The 20,550-nt window shown below is 44.5% G+C and overlaps 1 protein-coding gene and 1 long non-coding RNA gene across 9 annotated transcripts in view; one reads left to right on the forward strand and one right to left on the reverse strand.

Moving 5' to 3' along the window:
• The window catches only part of HIVEP3 (HIVEP zinc finger 3), a 430,983-nt gene that overhangs the window by 8,193 nt on the left and 402,240 nt on the right, over positions 1–20,550 (forward strand). For 2 of the 8 annotated variants that reach the window (XM_065576912.1, XM_065576911.1), the window contains exons 1-2: positions 3,601–3,741; positions 4,956–5,064. The gene's annotated coding sequence lies outside the window, so the exon portion shown is untranslated. Of the gene's footprint in view, positions 1–3,565; positions 4,138–4,955; positions 5,065–20,550 lie in introns of those variants that run through there. The other 6 variants (XM_065576910.1, XM_042857345.2, XM_024105860.3 and 3 more) reach the window with 6 other exon arrangements.
• LOC135977230 (uncharacterized) lies at positions 350–3,565 on the reverse strand. The gene is made up of 2 exons (XR_010594606.1): positions 3,050–3,565; positions 350–739 (listed from the first exon to the last, which is right to left on the reverse strand). It is a non-coding gene; the product is annotated as an uncharacterized LOC135977230 (long non-coding RNA).

Below are 20,550 nucleotides of genomic sequence, written 5' to 3' on the forward strand. Positions count from 1 at the left end.
CCACAGCATGTACCACATTTTGATAGAGTGTCACATGGACATAAGTGCTGGAACTTGGGGTATGGGAGGTGCTGCTGCACCCCCTGGCTTGAAGTGGTTTCCATTATATACAGGGTTTACAGTTTGGTTCAATGGCTCTCAGCACCCCCACTATATAAATTGTTCTAGCACCCCGGCACATGGACACCTCACATTCAATCACACTCCATTCAGGACAGCACAGCACCTCTTTGGCAACTACAATAACCGCTTCCCGGAAAGAGTAATATTAGAGAAGTGTTTACACTACTACCACCACCTTAAACATTCTTCTTTTTACCACCACCTTAAACATTCAGAAATCATGAGATTGGCTTAAATATTGATAGAATTTTAGAAAATGATACATTTGGAGTGCTTTTTCTTTGTATTCTGGTTTCTGAGCCCGTAGGACACACTTGGGTCATGCTTTCAAGCTTTTCCCACAACCATAAGGGCTAGACTTTTTTTTTTTTTTTTAAGGAGAGCCAAGATTTTCATGTATTCACGTCATTTCAGCAGCCAGAGCTTTCAGGAAAACACCAAATGTCATCATGAGACTTGTGGTAAAATCATGAGAGTTGGCAGCATTGTGTTTATATGTTTTTAGCCATCTTCAGTGTGATATGTGCCTTGCCTTTTTTGGGAACAAGGACTCACACTGTCCCCTTTTGCTCTTAATTTCAGCCCTGTTTCCCTGGCCCCTGGAGCTTGTCTCCTCCTGGAAAAACAAACAAACGAATCTTGCAGGAAAAGTCTAGCAACCATGACACCTCAACTTTAAAACAACAGTAGCCAAAATAAACAAGCCTATTCACTGTGGAGTAAGGGGGCTGGCTTGGGCAGGAAGGCTCTCGGAGTGGGACTAAGTTCCTCCACAGATTGGCACAGAACGCACTCTAGGATACATCAGACAGAAGGGAACAGGTGAGCTGAGAAACATGGCTGGAGACAGCAGTCCCCGTTCAGCCAAACTTCTTTTGGAGTGAATGGGACCAGGGGATAGATGCCTAAGAGTGTGATTTGAACTTGAGTGTGGGTTGCCCCACAGGATAAACTCCCCATGATTAAGTTGAAGATTTTAAACAATAGGTGTTTAAAGCTAGGCTCCAAACACCACCTTGAGGTGCCTTATTAAGTGATCTGAGTACCGTGCACCCAAAAACTCGTATTGAAGTTGCTTGTGATTAACACTTTTGCAAATTAGGTCACTTTGTTAGGGGCCTGAACATGGACTGAATAGGCTAAAAGAAGCCCCACAATACTGCCCTGAGGTAGTTTATTGTTTTTTCTGCTTTACAGATGGGGCAAATGATGCACAGATAGCAAAGTCACTTGCTCCGTCACCAAGTGTGCCAGTGCTGCTCCTCTAACCACTAGCCCTCACTTGGCTTCCAGGAGCTGTCTAGGTGATGAAATGGCCTTCTTGTGGCTTCTTGTTGAAGTCTGGAAGGGGAAGAAATGCATGAACCAGTGTACAGTGGATTGGGGGACTGGAGAGTGTTTTTGTTTAATAGCCTGATTATCTCACTTTCTTCCCTCTCACCACATTAGTTTCAGTGCCTGCAGTGACACACAGTGGTGATGAGTGTTTGCTGTGCCAAAGGGAGACAGAGGGCACTGAACTTTGTTGGAATTGGTGTCTGCCGAGTTCCCCTCAGAGGAGCACATTCACTGCTTTCTGGGCTGACAAGAACAGGGCTGTTCTTAAGGGTAGAGAATAGAAACCAAGGCCATCTTATGTCCCAGTGCAAGGGAAACTACAGTTCATTAATGTTTGGAACCGTTATGTGTCCAGTAATGTTCTGCCCAATATGTCATTAATTTACTACTTTATTTTAACATGGTCTGTACAGAACTGTGGGCTTCATAAGCTGATTTGTATTGTAAATACTGTATTTAAATCCTCTTTATTTTTTGTGGGAGGGATTTTTTTTTATCCCCATGCAAGCAGTGATGAAATAAAAAGAAAGCTGTTTACTCTAGCATAGCTCTATTGCTCCTTTTTCATTTGTACTTTAAAGAACCTGATGGGAAACTTTGAAAAATGTCCTGCAAGGTACAATTCTGCAGATGTCATAGGATTGTTCCCCCTTCTTTCCTTGTTTATTTGTACAAGGCACATTTGCATGCAGAGGATAACTGTTTCCGTAAGAGTTCATCTGCCTCTGATTTTCCACCCTTCTGTCTCCCAAGTGTATATCTCACTTGATGGGAGGCAGAACGGTCTAGTGGAGGCAGGAGTTTAGGCTTTCTTCCCAGCTCAGCTGCATGCATGCTGTGTGACCACAGGCAAGTCACTTAATGACCCTGCCTCTCAGTTTTCCCATGTGTAGAATGATTATGATAATGTTTACCCACCTCATGTGACAGGGCCTACATAAGTTAAGTGCAAAGTATTATTAACAGGCCAGTGTTAATGATATATTTTCAACTAGTTCCCAATGCCACAATGAGAGGATGGTATCTTAGATCTGAGAAAATTGTGGGGGAAAAAAATCAAATTTCAGTATTACTGTATTTGTTGGTTTGTTTAATCTGAACTTTCAGCACTCACACGTCATAAACACAAAAATGACTATGAACATCCCCTCTTTAGGGGGGAAATATGGGGATCCATATAATTCTGTGAAGCAACATAAATGCCTAGATCCAGACTCGCTTACTAGAAGTGAATTTTAAACTTGGGTATTTGCCCAAAACAATTTTTGAATTGTATGTCTGATTGTAAAATTCAACAGTTTTTGCTATGGTGGTTAGTTTATGTAAACAGTCCAGTTCAGAAACCGGAACACTATCACAGGTCAGGCATTATCTGCAGAAGAAATTAACAAATAATGTCAGATAATGGATTAATTCGAAAATGTTCTGATCGGTTTGTGAGTTAGTGATTTTAATTAAACATATAAATTACTAATTGCTAATTATTTGGCCAGCTCTGTTATGACTTCGGGGCGGGGGGGGGGGGAGGAGGAGGAACTGCAGCTGGAACAACTGGATCGCTTCATAAACAAACTTCCCATTTTCATACCGAAAATCTCTGCGGATAATAAACGCGGGGCTTGGGTAGGAGATGGACGCAGAAGTGGCTCCAAAGCGCACCGCTTTCCGCAGCTCTCTGACCCTGGCGCAGCTCCGGACGTGGAAGGGGAAGCTCTCCGGCCTCCGCTTGCAAGCCCCGGGGAGAACGGCGAGCCGCGATGCCGCTGGAAAAGCCCGCTTGCTTCCGAGGAGAGCCTGGGAGCCGCACGCCTCCCTCCCTTTGGGTTCGCTCCCCAGGGCGGCGTTCCAAGCCTCCGCTCCTGGACTGGGAGGTCGGGCAGCCGCGTCTGCCCGGGTCCGGCTCCGGGTCCCCAGCCCTGGGGCTCCGGCCGCGGCGAGCCTGCGCCCTGCGGAGCCAGCCCGGGGGCTCTGCTGCTGTTGACATTTCCGGCTGCAAGTGCCCAGCCAATTGGCGAGAGCAGGCAGCGCGCTGGAGCAACGACACATGAAATATGATAATTTTCTGCTGAAGCGCCGTGGAAGGGGGAGGGAGGAAGAGAAAGTGGCAAGGGGGGGGGGCGAGGGGGGGGAGTCCCGCTTGATTGCAATGGTTTGTCCGACAGGCGCTGCAGATCCAGGACGACACCGTAAACAGAAGCGCGGTGGGTGCTAAATGACAGCACCCCGGGGAGAGGCTGTTCTTCCCCGGCCGCCGAGGATGCTGCTCCGACGGCCCCTCAGGTGGGCTGGATAATGCATGTCCGCATGTGGCGGCGGGCTGAGGGCACGGGGCGTGTGTGTCTGCAATGGATGGCTGCGATCCTTTCCCTACAAGTCCGCTGGGGCGCATCAGCTTCGCTCACGCGCTGAGAGCCGGGGGCTGGGCTCGTGCTGGTGCTTGGGGGTTTCTTGTTTGCTAAAAAGAACCAGGAAATGTGCTCCGGAGAGGGTTAGCGGGCTCGCCGGCTTCTTCCTTTCGGAACGAGGTATGGAAGCGCACCAGGGATGAGCCAGGGGAAGGGGGATGAGTGGAGGCTCGGGGCTGTGCATTGATGGTAAAAGGAGTTTGGAAGAATGCTGCATTGCATGCCCGAAACTGCCCATTGAAAACTTTGAGCCCTGTCCTTAGTTGTGATGGTAAGTACTTGACAGGGGCTGTTCTCTGCCTGTACTTAACCCTGTCGTGGCAAGTGGGGAGAGTAGCTGCTCCAGTAACTAGTTCATCCCAAGATTCACTAGCAGTACAAATGCTAGCGATCAGCAGAGGCTGCAGATTGAGAACTCAGCCTGTACTGTAACTAGCAGCTATTCAGTTGTGTTGTGCCTGTTACATATTCAGCAGCTGAATGCCAAGTTTATCCGTGTATTTTTATTACCTAATGCAAACATTACATTCTTAAAGTCGGTGATGATAATAACAACATTTATTCAGAAAGCTCATTCGCCCAGACAATGTCTGTTCCCTCTTCTTGGGTTGTGTGGCTGGGTTTTTTGAGCACCGAGTGACAGCTCTCCTGAAGTGATAATTGGTGTACTGTATCTTTAAAAGGTTAAAACCCTTTTCAAAAAGGCCTAGACTCATACTGGGAAAAGACAAGCGAGGCTTTGGCTGGCTTTGGATCCAGAAACCAGCTGCTGATTAGATTCTGCATCTTCAGGCTGAATTCAGTACAGATTTTCCAGCAGCAGGGATTCTAGGAGGAAGCTTCCGTTTGGGTTTCTTGGCCATGGTTTATTTTTATTCAGAGGAATAACAGAGGAAGGATTTGTTCCGGCTGGAGCATGCTCACAACCTGCCGGATCTCCCATTATTAAACTGCCTAGTTTGGGGCTTTAATGTACATGTTTTATTATTGCCATTGTTGTTATTCGGCACAGTCGATCTGCTAATCTTATTTTTATTTGAAAAGGAAGCTGATCTCATAATGAGCTTTTCCCTTCCTTGCTTGAAACAGGTGCTAATGAAAGAATGCAAATAGCGTTGGTTGATCAGAACACTTCATAAAGAAGGGAACAATCACCAAGCCAAACCAGCACAGAATCCGCCGCCGTCAGACAGCAAAGGTAGGCACTGGGATTTTGCATTCTGCATGTGTCTGCGTCTGCGTGTGTGGTGGTGGTGTAGTATTTTTGACTATTGCTGCCGTTGGAGAACAGCACAGTGAGATTCCATTTTGCTGCACTTTCCTTATGAAAGGTGTCAGATTGCTGTTGAGACAGCCTGTTGGGCTGTGCTGCTGTATGCTGTGTCTGTGTGTGAGTCTGTGTATTCCCTGGGTGGGCTGAGCTCACTGCTCTGCATGGCGTGATGGGTGAGATCTGTGAGCCTGAAGTAACCTTAGCAGTGTCAATCAGCATACATCAAGAGTGTAACCCTATCTGTGCCACGCTAAGACAGCCACACTGCTGTGCGTTCTCTTTTAATTAGCTTTGGCTGTGGCCTGAATTCATCGTCGATTGACAGCAACTTCGTTTTCTCCGAATGTAGCCATATTTTGCTCGTGGAACAGAGGAGGCCAATGTGGGTAGAAGTAAAATGCCTTGTTTGTTGGCTAAGAATAAGATTGACATGCTGCTGTTTGGGGGCATTTACCCCTAGCAGAGGTCCTGACCATTGCATTCGGGAAAAATGGGCATGTTGCTCTCTGGGAAGCCTCCTCCTGCTAGCACCAGCGTTGTGCCACCTCTCACGGCTATGTTGAGTTGGTATGAAAAGGCCCCGTTCTGTTCTCATGTCTGGTATTCATACTCTGTCTCTGGTGAATACCCAGAGCTACTAATTGGTGTTCCATCTGATGTAAAAAAAGGGGGATTTGACCCATCCCTCATTTTCACACGAAAATCCCTGACCACAATTGAATTTGAATGTCCTCTCTCCTACACAAAGCCTGGTCACTCGCAGTTCTCCTTATACCCTGCCAAATAATATTTGGATCCAGTCAGTGTTAGGATTTTCTTATCTTCATGGGTTTGTCCTTTGCTATGAGCCTTCAGAGATTTTGGTGGGTTATTGTGACATTGTTCTGCAGATGCTGTACAGCAACCTCCATGCAGTACCTGGCTGCGTGTCTTGTTCAGGCCCTCAGTTTTCTGCTGTGTTTCACAGAACTGCAAGACTGGAATTGCAGCAGCGACTGCAGAGGGCTCTTTTGGGGCCCGATTCTGCCTGCATCTTATGTATGATCTCCTGTTGACTTCAGTGCTATGAACCTCCGAGGGCAAAATTTAGCTCTTAGCCTGGGAATCTGGAGCTAGATCTTGATGTCTTTAGGTAGTTTTGTGAACAGTCGGGATTTTGTCCTGTGTGATAGAGAACAGGTGCCTACTGTAGAAATGGCCATTCATTTTTGACCAGGTATTCAGGAAATGGTCTGCAAGAAGTTTGCCATTGATTAATTGTAAAAGCCAAGGGCGTTCAGCACATGACACATGTTGTTGTTTCATAGGAACACCGTAGTGAGTCCCCTAAAACCAGAATTGTTGTGGATATATCTCCCCCAACTAATTACTTTAATTAGGAATTCATGGACACGGGTGCATGCGGTATGATTAAAACAAATTGTTGGCTCAGTGACTGTGTTGATCTGAGAATATTCCTACAAGCCCTGTTTCTCCCTCTGAGTCATTCACCACATGTCCGAACTGTCAGTAAGTTCTCTTCCGCCAGTCCTTTACCTGTGCTGCTGCTGACTGTTCGGCTAGTCTGCCCCCGGAGATTCCGAGGATTGCTCCTGCAATGTGTGTGTGCGTGTGCGCACACGTGTGCGTGCACCTCTCTCTCCATCTCCCGCCCCTCCCCTTCCTTCCCTTTCCCGAAATGGCAACTCTGTCCTAACGTGAACTTGTCACCATCCAAGTTCATACTTCGCGGAGAAAATGTAACCTGTATTTTAGCAAATCTGGCATGCCTCCCTAGCAGACCAATAAACCTCAGATCAGTTAGTTATGGGGCATTGTTTCTGCCGAGATAAGAGTCTGTCTCTGGTTTTACTCTGGGAGCATGACCGTCAGTGAACCGAAGCTGCAGCCCTGCTATTGAATAGATTCTTTTCAAGATTTTGTTTCCACTTAAGGGGGCAGGAATCCTCTTGGCTAGGAGCAAACGAAGAGGGTTTATTTATTTATTTTGTTGTAACCAGCTTGTTTGCACAGCTTGTCATGTGAAGCGCTACCATGGGAGAGACCCTGTTCATTTGGGGCTTCAGTAAGCTCAGACTAGCAGGGGTTGGCAGGATTGCTGAGAGAGAGTATTTGGGTATTTAGAAACCTCCAAAGAAAACTTTAGGAGCTGCAGGAAAGTGGTCTTGGTGACTCACTAGAAGATGCTCTTCCTCCTGAGTCACTTTAGAACCATTGTTCCATCCTGGTGTCAGGGCGTGATGTGCTGCTGACAGGATATTAACATCAAGGGCCTCATCTCTCTGTGGCCATTAAAGATTCCATGGCTTTTTTTTTTTTTTCAAGAATAGGGAAACTTAGGTGTTCTGGCCAAATTCCAGTTGGGGTAACTTCATTGTTCCTCCCAAAATTCCCCCTGTAATTTCATTTGGATGTAATTAACTTTACTTCCTGCTGTGAATGGATAGGTAGGATTACTGAGTGCTTCTAAATAGCTATCTTATTCCACCCCAGAGGTGTCTGCATTCACACAGGATATGCAGTAACTCTTGTAAAATACTGTATATAGTTTCTAAAGTACTTCAGGATTTTATGGGAATTTATGGCCCTCCATACATTAGAGTATTGTTATTCTCCAACCCCTGGGGATGGAAAGGGAAAGATAGGAGTAGCGTTAATCATTCTGAACACCTTTAGAAGCTGGGTCACAGAGCAGCACCACAATCTCATAGGAGACTACTGGTCCTTTTGGTTGTCGTGTTTGTAAAGCAGCTGTCGATGTATATGTGTGCACCCACATCCACACACTAAGAGAGAAGTGTGGAGAATAATGGTTTACAAGATGTTGAAAATTCTGAAATTTTACTTGGACCAGCCTGATAGTCTAAACTGATGCCTTGGCAAGCAGAGCCCATTCTGGGCACATGGTCATTGCTGGGTGTGGAAATCAAGGCCTTTGAAAAGAGATACCTGAGCCCTCTTGAATGCCTCCATAATGTGGTATGTGGTAATTTTTGTACTTAGCCGTGGTTAAGACCAGTGGTTCTCAAATATCCTGATACCTTTTTTGATTTTTGGAAAAAAGTATGGCCGCCCTGTTAAATATATTTTATGTAAATGTAAGAAATTTTCTAAGGAAAATCCCGACACTTTGTGGATGTGGCAAACATGGAATCCAGTTTGAAAAGCTCCGGTTTAGAGTGTGCTCTGCCTTCTCCTCATCCTGTATTTCATGAGCTTAGTTTAGGAATTGCACCTAGATTTCGGTTGGTCCATAATTACCATGAGTCTTAGCTCTCTTCATTCATGTGAAGCTGGTGAGGAATGGAACAGGGGGTGACAAAGTGGGAATTTTCTTAATGTTTTGTATGAGTACTCTGTGTGGGCCTCAGTTTCCCCTGTGTGTTGGTGGTGTGACAAGGGTGTGTGATTGATGCAGAGACCCCTAGAGGGCAAGTGTGACTGCCGTCTAGCTCCCTGGGTCCAGACGATGGCCAAACATTCTGCATCCTGGCACGTGATAGCCGGAACCACTCCTCTGCAAGAGCCAGCCAGAGGAATTGGAGAACTACGAGAGAGTTAGAGGCCAGGTGACCGGTTTGCCCAGGAAACAGCACAAAGGATGTAGGAGTTACAACTGGGCGTGACTGAGGGTAGGCTGCTGGAAGCTGGTCAGTCTCTTGGTTTGGGACTCCGGAGGGCTGCGGGGGGAGGGGGTACAGCCCAGGGCTCTGGTCTCGCCAAGATGAACTTTGCTGTAACTTCCTGCTTTCTGAGCTAATGAGATCTGACATTGTGTTCCAGATAACTAATAAACCCTTCTGTTTTACAGTGCTGACTGAGAGTCACTGCTGACTGTGGAAGTTGGGGCGCATGGCCCTTTTGGGGGCACATAAGACTTTGCCAGGTGTCCTGTTCAGGTGGACTCACTGTGGGGAGCTCATGGCGTGAAACAGGGTGCTGAATGCTCCGAGGTCAGACCCAGGAGGTGCTGAAACCAAGGACGCTTGCTCTAGTGAGTGTGTGCCCCCAAGGGTGTCACACTACAAGAGGGTCCTGTCTGAACTTCATTCAGAGCAGTTCCAGAGCACTGAGTCTGCTCTCCCGTGACACAGGGTCAGGACAATAGTAATACAACACTGACCCAAAACTGTCATTTGTAAAGGACCAGCTGGGAGCAAGTCACTTTCCTCAGTATGGTGGAAATGAAAACAAGTCTATGATTTGTGGCTAAAAACATCTCACTCGCTCAACACAACAACTAAGCACCTACAGCTGGTATGACTGAGAAGCATGTGTGTCACTCATTAGCATGGATGTCCCAAAGACTGGGCAGGGACTGTCTTATTCTTCTGTGTTTGCCTAGCACAATGGGGCCCTGCTCCGTGACTCGGGCTCCTAGGCTCTAATGTATTCATTTCTTTGGTGGCCTCGTCAGTGTTGCCTCGAGTTTGTCGGTAGCAAAGTGAGGTTCAGACAAAGGGCAATGTGCTGCTTAACCATGTTTAAAGATTACTAATCGTACTCCCACGGAGATGTCAGAATTGATAGGCCCCAATGTCTTCATCTGTATCTTTGAAAGACTCAAGACCTCTGTGCTGAGGGTAGAGAGGTACCAACTGCTTAACCCATGTATTGGCTCCCCTTTGGGCTCATTGTGTAACTGCTGGGGGAGGAGGAGGTGATATGAATTTTTGTTAACATTTAGGACTCTCTCTTCTTACTCTGTGTGGAAAACGAGGCAGATGGGGGAAATGACTTGGCCAAGAGCTCAGTACGAGTTGCTGGCAGAGTTGAGAACAGAAATGAGGAGTTCCAACTGCTGTAGACTCCAGTGCTTTCTATTTTTTTTTTTTTTTTTTGCATGACTGAGCATTCACCGGTCACTAACAGCCATAAAAAAATGCTTGGAGGAATATGTGTTATTTTATAAATAATCCTTATGGTTACATACATAAGAGAGAACCTGGCTCATGACTGCCTGCAAAATAGTCATGGGATGAATCAGATTCTGTTGTTCACATCTTAAGTAATTTATATTACTGAGAGCTGGAATAATGTTCACCAATCAGATTGTCTAACTCTTGGGTTCCCAAATATTTTCATGGCATGGACCTATATTTAGTAGATAGATTGTCTCATGGATACTTCCACTCCCATTTATGATCTCATAACATCTGTGTGGAAACTATGGCAACTGCTTATATGGAAGAGAGGTATTTCGGAAGTGGTTAATGTATCTGTTAAAGAAGTTTAGCGAGTGAAAACAAAAAGGAAGAGCAAGCATCCCATGACCCACCAGGAAGGACTCCCTGATGTACTGGTGCTTCACAGACCACAGGTTGGGGACCACCAGCCTAAGCAAAGGCGTGATTCTTGATTTCACAGTGAGTTCCATGAAAAATAATAGTCACCTCTAAATTCATCACACAGCTGTTGAATATGGTTACAAATCCCCACCTATGGCTCAACCACAGGCCATTTTCCAGGTCACCTACTCATTATGGTCACACTTCAGGGTTTCAGTCAACCATCTCCAGAGGTCAGGAAGGGATTCACACCCGCCCCCTTGTGTTCTAGGTTTTTTGTTTTTATCTGCTTCTTCTAATGTGACAAGGATGGCCATGGCGGGAGATGGGACGTTGGTTGAGGTGGGCAAGGGCTCTGAGGTAGCACTGAGCATTCTATCTCTCTTGGCTGGTTGGTACTTGCTCACATGCTGAGGGTCTAACTTGTCACTATATGAATGGTTGAGAAGGAATTTCCTCCCAGGTCAGGTTAGCAGGGACCTTGGGCTTCCCTTCCCCCCTTCTCCCTCCCCCCCCGCCCTTCCTCTGCAATGTCACATGCCAGGATTAGCTGAGTATATCTCACTTAATAATTTCCCTGTCATTGCAGGGGCCTCAGGCCTGGTGCACCTCCGTCCCTCCTGTTCTCTGACTGTGACACATAATGGTCTAGTTTCCCGTCAGCTGTGATACTTTGGTCTAATTTGGGTTGTTGGGTTTAGTGTGCAGGTGCTGAGTGGTGTTGGTGGCCTGTGATATGCAGGAGGTCAGACTAGATGGTCTGCTGGTGCCTTCTGGTCTTAAGCTCTGTGAGTCAATAGACACCAATTCCTCACTTCTCAGTCTCTCTGTATACAGACTCGCCCCCCTTCCTGATTTCTTACTATGGTAAAAAGGCCACATGTATCTACTTCTTACTGTAGGGGGAACATTAGTAACCACTATGGAAACACGCCTGCAACCTGAACCATTCTATTCCCCTACATTCATTTGCTTGTAACTTTTTGAAATTTTCAGTCTGTCATTTTCTAGTCTTGGTGTACACCTGAAAGTGAATGTTATGGGAAAGTTTGTGCAAAAATGGTTCAGGTTGCTATTCAGTGGCTCCATAATCAGGTGAATTTTAATGGCCTGCTACCCCAAAACAGCTTAAGCAGTTTTCTTACTGTATTTTTTTAAAAAGCATGTTGGTTTCATTCTGCCAAGCATCTGTTGCTAGAGATGTATAAACAATATGATTGCTAGGCGCAAACCACATTCCTACAGAGTAGGGACAGCTCCAAAAGGCACAGACTACTACCACCTTAATTGTAATTTATCACAGTTATAGTCAAATATATTATAATCCGTTACAACATAATTTCTTTATATTATTTATGGGAATAATGAGCCTGATACCTGGCCAGATGGTATCAGGTGAAGGGAGGAAGTGCTTTGTGCTCACGGCAAATTTGGAGGAAGTCTGTTAGAGTGGCTTCACATTCTGATGTCTCTGATGGAGGTATGTCCTAATCCCACCAAGAGACAGAGTGGAGTTTTTATATGAGAACAGTTGGACCAATGAGGCTGTCTCATTGGACAGATTGGAAAGTCATAAACTTTGGAATAGCTTTGACAGAGATGAAAAGGATGTGTTAATCTATGAAAGCAAACTGCTTCCTGGAGATAGCACATTGTCTACAGGGTGCATGGATATATGGCCAGCAGAGCTGCGAGTCCCAGGTTTGTGGAAGATGTGTCAATAATGAATTAAAAGTGTAGCCCTGTCACTATATTAGGCTGTTGGAGTGCTGTTAGAACCATTGACAATGTGCTTGTATTGTTTGGTCTGTAATCAGTCAGTGGCAGGCTTTTCAGAAAAGAGGGGAAAGTAGTCATATCTCCAAATAACCATCAACATCTGAGCGTTCCATCTGAGATTTGCTTTGTTCAGCAGAGCTGGATGCCCTGCTCCTGAAATGTTACACTGTGCCTTGTCTTGCATTTATTTCAGCAGAAAATGTATTTTCTTGCATGCTTGTAAAGTGCTTATAAACCCGCACAACTATGTAATAATGATAATTGGGTTTTATTTCTCCGCGATTAGTCCAGTGTGAAACCTATCAACACCCCTGAATTTTGGGGATGGTTCGATTCAAATCTTGATGTTTGTGGCTCAACTCTCTTTTTTGTTAGGTACCCAAAAGAGTAAGGATTGAATTTCCAAAGCACCTAAGTGACTTTGGAGCTCAAGTCCCATTGAAAGTCATCTGTGCTCTCCAAACCCATTAACTACTAGTCACAATTTTGGGAGGACTATGACGTTAGCTGGACTGGAATTACACATGTTTTCCAGTAGATTCATTGCATTACATGTAATAATACACAGAATAACTTCTTCTTTCAATGAGTACCACAATTTATCATCCCTGGAGAAAAATACTGATATACATTCTGCAGATGCTGGTATTCTGATTATTTCAACAGCCCCTGGTGCTCTGCAGACAAGGAACACACATTGCCCCAGCTCTGGGGAGCTTACACTACTACATAGGAATATGATTATTATATTGCTGTTATTATCGTTTGGAAAACAAAAATGTGGTATGAAAAGGTGGAAGGATTATGGTATTGTGTTTACAAATCTGGGTCAGATCTAGATTCAGTTCCTGGCTCTGCCACTGACAATCTGTGTGACCGTGGGAAATTGCTTAATCTCTGTGCCTCAGTTTCCCGTAAATAAAAGGGGATAATAATACATCTTTTGTCTCACACCTCATCTGTCTTGTGCAGTTAGATTGTTAGCTTTAGAGGGCAGGAATTGTCCATCACTATATATGTTTACAGTATGGCCCTGGTCTTGACTGGGGCATCTAGGCACTACATGATACAAATACTAGATGATAATAATGGAAGGCAGATGCCCTTTAGAAAATTATACAGAGGCAATTAGCTTTCACTTATTGGACTTTCAGTCTGTAGGGAAGAAAAATGTTTGGAACCGTCTGGTAGCTGGAGGGAAGTGCACTTTTGAACTTTGGCTCACAGACTTTTGCACCAGTTCCAATATCTGGTGTTATTAAATGGTTCAGAAGTGGTAGTGCATTTAGTTGTAAGGGTGTGTGTGTTGTTTTTAACTAGTACATGAAGTATAGCATTGTAAGATTGTGTAAGTGTCCATTCCAGTGGAGGTGTCGCTGGCTGATGGGAGTCACCATTTATTTCACCTCTCCTTCACAGAATTTGCATTTCTGTGTTCTGATTTGTAACAGCCCATGGCAACTGGCACTGATCAATGTTCCTTTAGGTTGACCAGTATTGCAAATGCAAATACGTTGTGAATGATGACATAACTCAGAAGTGTTCTAGAGAACAAACTTTTAGTGGAAACACTGGGAAAATAACTAAATCCCCCAAGTACTTAATTTAGTTGGAATGGTTTGCAAGCTTATTAACATAAGGGTGAAGCATGTCATGACAAAGCTGCAGAAAAGTGCAAACTGTGATCTGTGCATTTTGAATTTTCATTGCTATGTTATGTAACAGAAGAGCTGCATGAAAAAACAGCAGTAACTGCACACAAGACTCATGCTGCCGAAGATCTGCATGTGGAACTTCCATTATTGGAAGGAATGTTGTCTAGTGGTCAGGTCAGAACTTCTGGGTTCTGTTCACAGCCCTGTGACTGAATTGCTTTGTAACTAAACACTAGACACTTCACATGTCTCTGTTTCAGAGTGTAATGGTACCTATCTAACAGAGGTTTTGCAAGGCTTAAGTGATTATTGTTTGGAAAATACATTTAGATCGACAGGTGCAAAGCAATGTATCAGTGGAAAGTATTATTACTGGTATTGATAGGAATTCCATACATTTTTTCGGGGTGCCACACATTCTTATATATGTGAATGATTGCCCCAGCAGTTTTTCTCTTTCCTGCCCCTTAATGAAGAAAATATAATGGGTCTTTGGATGGAGGGTAAGTCTTTTCTTCGGTAGGTGCACACCAAAGTGCTGCGATGTAACTCCCCCATGTGGACACTGCAGATACAAACTTAAAGGTCCCTAATTTACATTGTTGTAATCCTGTTTGAAGAGGATTACATTAGTGCAAACTGGGAACCTTTACATTTGCACCCACAGCATCCACACGGGGGAGTTACAGCGCAGCACTTTGGTGCGCACTGCTATTCGCTCCCCCACAGGAGGCAGTGTAGACATGTCCTAAAATAAGCCATGATCTTGTAATTAACGGCTGTTTACATCAGGGGGATAGTCTGGATTTATGTTTGTGTAAATGAGAGCAGAGCATGGCTCTGTATTTCAGTGCATATATGCAAAAGGCTGAAATAAGGCTGGGTTGTTCAAATGTAACTGCAAGCCCCAGAGCTAGAAGGCTTAGAAGGGTGGAACTCTCTGCTCCCTCTATAGGGGAAAAGGGGGAAACCTGCTTGCACCAGCCTCTTTTCCATGAATTACTATGTTGTTTACCCATAGTTCTACAGAGTGTGTTTTGTTGGGATTTGTTTGTTCTGAGTGTATAAATGATAACTGTTACTGTTGTAGGAGGTGTGGCCTGGAGTAGACGTGTCACCCTTACTTTCAGGTAGTGGTCTCTGGTTTGGAAATGGGGTTCAAGTTCATCAAGAAGCGGGGTAGAGGGCTCTGTCCTAAAGACCAGGGGCTGGGGAGTGGGGATTCTTACCAAAAGTTATGTTTTGCTCTGGGTTCCCTGCCTGGAGATTCTGAATCATGTATGGAGTGAGACAGAATGGGATTGGACTGCACTGGACCAGGCTAGGCTATCATTTTCTTGCAGTGAACACATACACACAATCTCCATCCACCTAAACCCCACTCAGGTATAATTAAGGTGATCAGGCAGGTTCTATTTTGATTTCTAAGATCTAGAAGTAGCAGAATGGCTCTGGGTGGGGGGCCTGAGCTTAATTTATTTGTATTAGAAAAGGACCCCTTGGCAGATTGAGCCTAGCCCTTGTCACTGCCATTGGCACTTAGTTAGAATGGGTGTAAAACTGTCACCTTTCTTGACTTTTGATTGCTCAACTATGCAGCCATAGTTTGTCATTAACATAGTTTTTACATTTAATTTCCCAGGTTCTTTAAAACCCATGGATAGAGAGAGACCAATTATGAAAGGCCAGCTGATGCCAGTTGAAGTCATTAGCAAGCTGAGTATTTGTATACTTAGCATGTGCCACTTGACCAGAGGTTGAGTTTATCTTTTAGTATTGCAAGGAAAATACACTTTTATATATCTGTACACTCATGTATACTTGCACGTGCACAATCAAAAAAATATCCTTAAGGTGGCAGGAGCATCCCCAGACTCTCTGCAATTTCCCCGATTTGCATTTTGGGGGAATGTTTTTAGCAGTTTAAACCTTTCTAAAGCCTTAAAGCTGCATAAGCAGCTTAAACCAATCTAAAGTCTTAGATCATTTTAAACAGGTTGTGCAGTATAAGGACTTAAGACAATCTAAATACCTTAAACAGATCTAAAGCTTTAGTATGAGGATTTGGTCAGTCTCAGCTTTGGATGACTGGTGCATAAGTCTACTAGTGTGTGGCTTCCCATTGACCTGATCAACACTAGTTGGCCTTTGCTATCTGATGCCTGTTAGAAGAGATCCCGTTTCCATAATTCTGCTTTTCTAAAGTTGGATATTTAATCACTCAGGAGTAAGGGAATACAAAAGTTAAGGATGAACACACAACCTTAACTCTGCCTCCTTTTATGCCAATGTGTTATGATAGTCTCTAATTACAGCATGTGATCACAATTATTGTAGACACCTACATGCATGTAATGCTGAAGTACAATGAATGATAGAACATGATGGATAGGATTTGAAAGGATCCTAAGGGCGTTAAGTGCCAATTGAATTGTCGTCAGTGCCTAATCCCTTATATGCCTTTGAAAATCCCATCTATATTATTTAAAGACCTTATGTGACCATGTAATTAAACACTCTTTCATATGGTCGTACATTTCATATGTTTGTACAAGGGAGAATGATTTCATGCTATGTGGCTAACCTTAACGTTTACATTTTCTTAATTTTGAGTGCTATCTCTGCAGCCTCATCATTGTGCTAACATAGGGCCTAATTATCCTCTCATTCCTTCCAGTGACAATTGGAAATAACCCACTGGTTTCTGTGATAGCAGAATTAGCCCTAAAACTACAGTCCCAGTAAAAGCCAGTCAGGGAAATTTTCCATTCTTACCTACAGAAGGGGCCAGCTCCACTTCTCCCATGTCCAGCCCTCAGATGCTGGGTTGCAGTTTGCACACCCGAGTAGATATACTCAATCTGAGCTTCGGTCTCCAGAGGAGGGAATCAGCACTTTGTTATTTTGGCCACGACACTGCACAAATTCCATCGGTGGTGTTGCCACGTTGGCCCCTCAGAGTAAAATGTATCTTTATTATGAGCATCACAGCAAAGGTGAGTTACACTAAATGATTAGATGTGTTTCTTCTTCGCAATGTCTACAAATGACTACAAATTAGTTAACTTTAAATTCTGTTCTCAGTGACTGTATATGATTATATAGTAACCGAACCAAATCAATGGGAAATGAAAATGTTACAGTTCGTAGTAAAGACTGTAACTTGTAAACTAAGCTGGCATCTCCATTCACTCTGAAGATGAGCTCTGTCATGTAAAATATCCACTTTTCTATTAACGTTGCATGAAAAGTAACACACTCACACACACTCTCATTCTGTCTCTCTTTTCTAGTAGCCTGGGATATCTTATAGCCTGTAGCAAAGGTAAGAGACTTCCAGGAGGAGAAAAGATTTTAGAATTTTCATAACATTAGCATTTACATTGATACGAATCTTTGGAAAACTAAAAGCAAATTTCTCTTCCCTTTCTAGAAGTAGTTTCCCCCCCCCCCCATTTCACATGCTCGTTTATTTGTTTATTGTGGGGCTGCTCAGGAATGCTGGGCTGCTGACAGTGGTTAGCCATAGCACAACTGTTCATGAGTCCCAGGCACCCAGATTTTATTCATTTAATAAATTAATGCAATATATTTATCAACCAGAAAATAGCATCCGAGTATTTGTTTGAAGGGAACTGTTTTTGTTTCAATATGCTAACTCCTGAATTCTTTTGCAGTTGTAGATAGTATCAAAAATACGTAAAACATAATAGAAAGCCTGAATGCTCTTTTAATAGCTGGCAGGTCATCTGCTGGGAGAACAGAAGCCCCTGAACTCAGGTCTTGGCAGATATGTGGAGGGGGAAGTGATTTTCATTTACAGTATTTTGCATTAAAATGTATGCATTTTTCTTTTCACAATTTGCCTATATTTCTGTTAATGAATGTGATTGATTTCCTTTTTAATAAAAAGCTTGTCTGTTTAGAAACAAACAGTCTACATAGAAGGAATGCCATGAGTGTCCAGAAGCACCCTGGGATTGCACAGCACTATAGATTCAGTTGTAGGTGGAGTCACTGGGCTATAGACTATAGATGCAGACATCCAGTTCATAGTAAAAAAAATTACCTTTCCTGCTTCGAATGTCTGCTCCAAGGAGGTCAGTATTAACTTTGCTAGCAGTGTAAACACATTGCAGCTGGGTAAATCCCAGATGAGCCAGGGCAGAGAACAGCAACATCATTTTAAAGCTGGTTATTTCTGTTTTGAGTGGAAAAATAAAAACTATCTACAAAGTGGTAGACCAGGATGTATCACTGCTTATGATACTCTTCTATAAGCATTGTAAGGCAGTGGGTCTTTGCTGCTACTGTCTATATGGCCTTGTCTGCACAAGTGAAAGGTGGCATGTTTGGACCTCCTACCATGCCTCTTGCACACCATGCATCCCCAGATAAAGTTATTACCAGCAGTGCAAAGCCATCCTGTCACCTTCTGGATTGAGGCTGGGCATTGAGGTAGGCTAGTCACTGTGTCTGTCGACACTGCTGTGGTGGTGTAGCAGCTGCACTGGCGCAGGGTCCTCCCCGGGGGAATCCCCAAATGATCCTGCTCACTCTATAATGACAGCTTGGAGCCCTGGCTCTCTTACCTGTCCAGCTGGCAGCATGCAGGCCTGAGAGCTGGCTGGGCACTGCCATGCCTCCAACTCCCTGTTCAAGGGAAGAATGAAGCAGCCAAAGCAGTGCCTGGCTGGTCTCAGCTCTGCCCCCCTAAAGCGACCCCTCCTTCACCCCACAACTCCCCTGTCAACAAATGTCACAAACACAGAATGAAAACACAAACCCACTAAAACCATCCTTAGTAAAATCTAACCCTAATCCTCGTCTGGGATTTCCGTAGCCACACAAAGGACACTCTGGTTAGTTGATGGGGGTGGACACACACCTACACATAGACACATGCATATACTTCACTAGGGGTTGCCATAGGTGTCCAGTTCCTGCCTCAGCAGTGTCTCCCACATGCCTGAGCTCTGAAAAAGAGCCCACAGAACATGTATGTTAGTTATGAGATATGGAGTAAGGCTGTCCCCGGTCCTTCATGTCCCCTGGCAAAGCCGTGGTGCTCAAGCACTCACTTACCACCCCACACCTCCCCTGAGGACTGATGCATCCTGGGGGCCCAGTAAGGGGAGGGGGGAAATGGGAGTCGAGACTGATTTAGCTGCATGAGAGGGCCCTGGGCAGTAGAAGATGGTATCTCTCTTTTCTTCAGTTATGTGAAGTTAGTGCATAGGTCAGGTGCTGAAAGGGATAAGTGAAGCATTGGTAGCAACAGAGGTACTGTCAGGGCTTGTCTATACTGGCAATTTACAGCACTGCAGCTTTCTCGCTCAGGGGTGTAGAAAAACACCCCTTTGAGCGCAGCAAGTTCCTGCACTGCAAAGCGCCAGTGTAGACAGTGCCCCAGCGCTGGGAGCTGCGCTCCCAGTGCTGGTAGCTATGCCCCTTGGGGAGGTGTGTTTTTTAGAGCAACCACTCAAGCCACGTTAAAAGCGCTGTCAGGCGTTGCCAGTGTAGACTAGCCCTAACATTAGGAGATTTGCGTAAGGATTAGCAGAAGAATTCCCAGCTCTCAGCTGTTTGCTAAGGCTCTTTAACCCTGTTTGATTTGAGATTTAGTCAGCAATTTGGTGTTTCTTCCCCAATTCTTAGAAAACGCTAGATATTGGGTGTGTCCAGGCCCATATGTATAGCTAGGTATGTGTCGCATAGAGGTAAAGCAAGTGTATAAACGTAAGGGTCATATTCTGGCAGGATGCTCTGTTTTGGCACCTGCCAGAAAATCTGTGTACCACAGGGGAACGTAAAAGCGGATGGTTTCCATTGTCAACTCTGGCTCCTCCACTCGATGTGAAAACTTGGGGTTATGTTGCTTTGTGGGCCCTCTGTGACGTGAGCTGTAAGGGGGTGTTCTGGGGTGGGTGCTAGGTGTCACGGCGCATGGGCCAAACATTTGTGTGCATAAGCCTCTTTACCAAGGCTAGTGATATCTTTGCATCTGTTTCCCTTCCCTCCCTCAGCCATACAGATTACTGTTGCTGAGGGCTTTGCTTAGGGTCACTTCCAGCCAGTACACTAGCTCACATGGAAACTGTCTTCCATCCTTAATGTACTCCTGTTTCATAGCCAAGTGGCCTGTTTCCAGACTTTGTGCCGACGTGAATGGGACTGTGCAGGGTAGGTAGGCATGGTTTTGCTACAACAAAATTGAAAAGATTCTGAAAAATAGGGGCAGGTGGCAATGCTGGCACCGGTTCCAGATCATGTGAGTATTGCTAGAATCAGCTCTATGACCATCATGTACAAAGTTAAAACATATGCCACAGCATAGACTATGGCTTCTTTCCTATATAAAAGGAGATGGGGTAATTTATGGCTGGTACAGGCACTTCAGCATATGAAATCATGTCCATTTATCTTTGCAAAAAAGGAGACTAAGTGGGGACCTTATTCAGGTGTTGTTAAATTCTGAAGGAAATAAATAGAACAAAATAATTTCCCTAAATTACTGGGCCAGAGATGAACACTAGAACAAATGGCCACAAATTTATGAAGGGTTGGCAGGTCAGGGATTTAGGAGAGGTTTCTTTAGGCAGGTTAATGTGTGAAGCAAATGCTAGGAAAATCAACAGGAACAATTAATAACAATTGTTCTAGACAGCACTGCTTAAGCGTTTGGAAGT

The sequence above is a fragment of the Chrysemys picta genome, chromosome 23, assembly GCF_011386835.1.
Source record: "Chrysemys picta bellii isolate R12L10 chromosome 23, ASM1138683v2, whole genome shotgun sequence".
NCBI lineage: Eukaryota > Metazoa > Chordata > Testudines > Emydidae > Chrysemys > Chrysemys picta.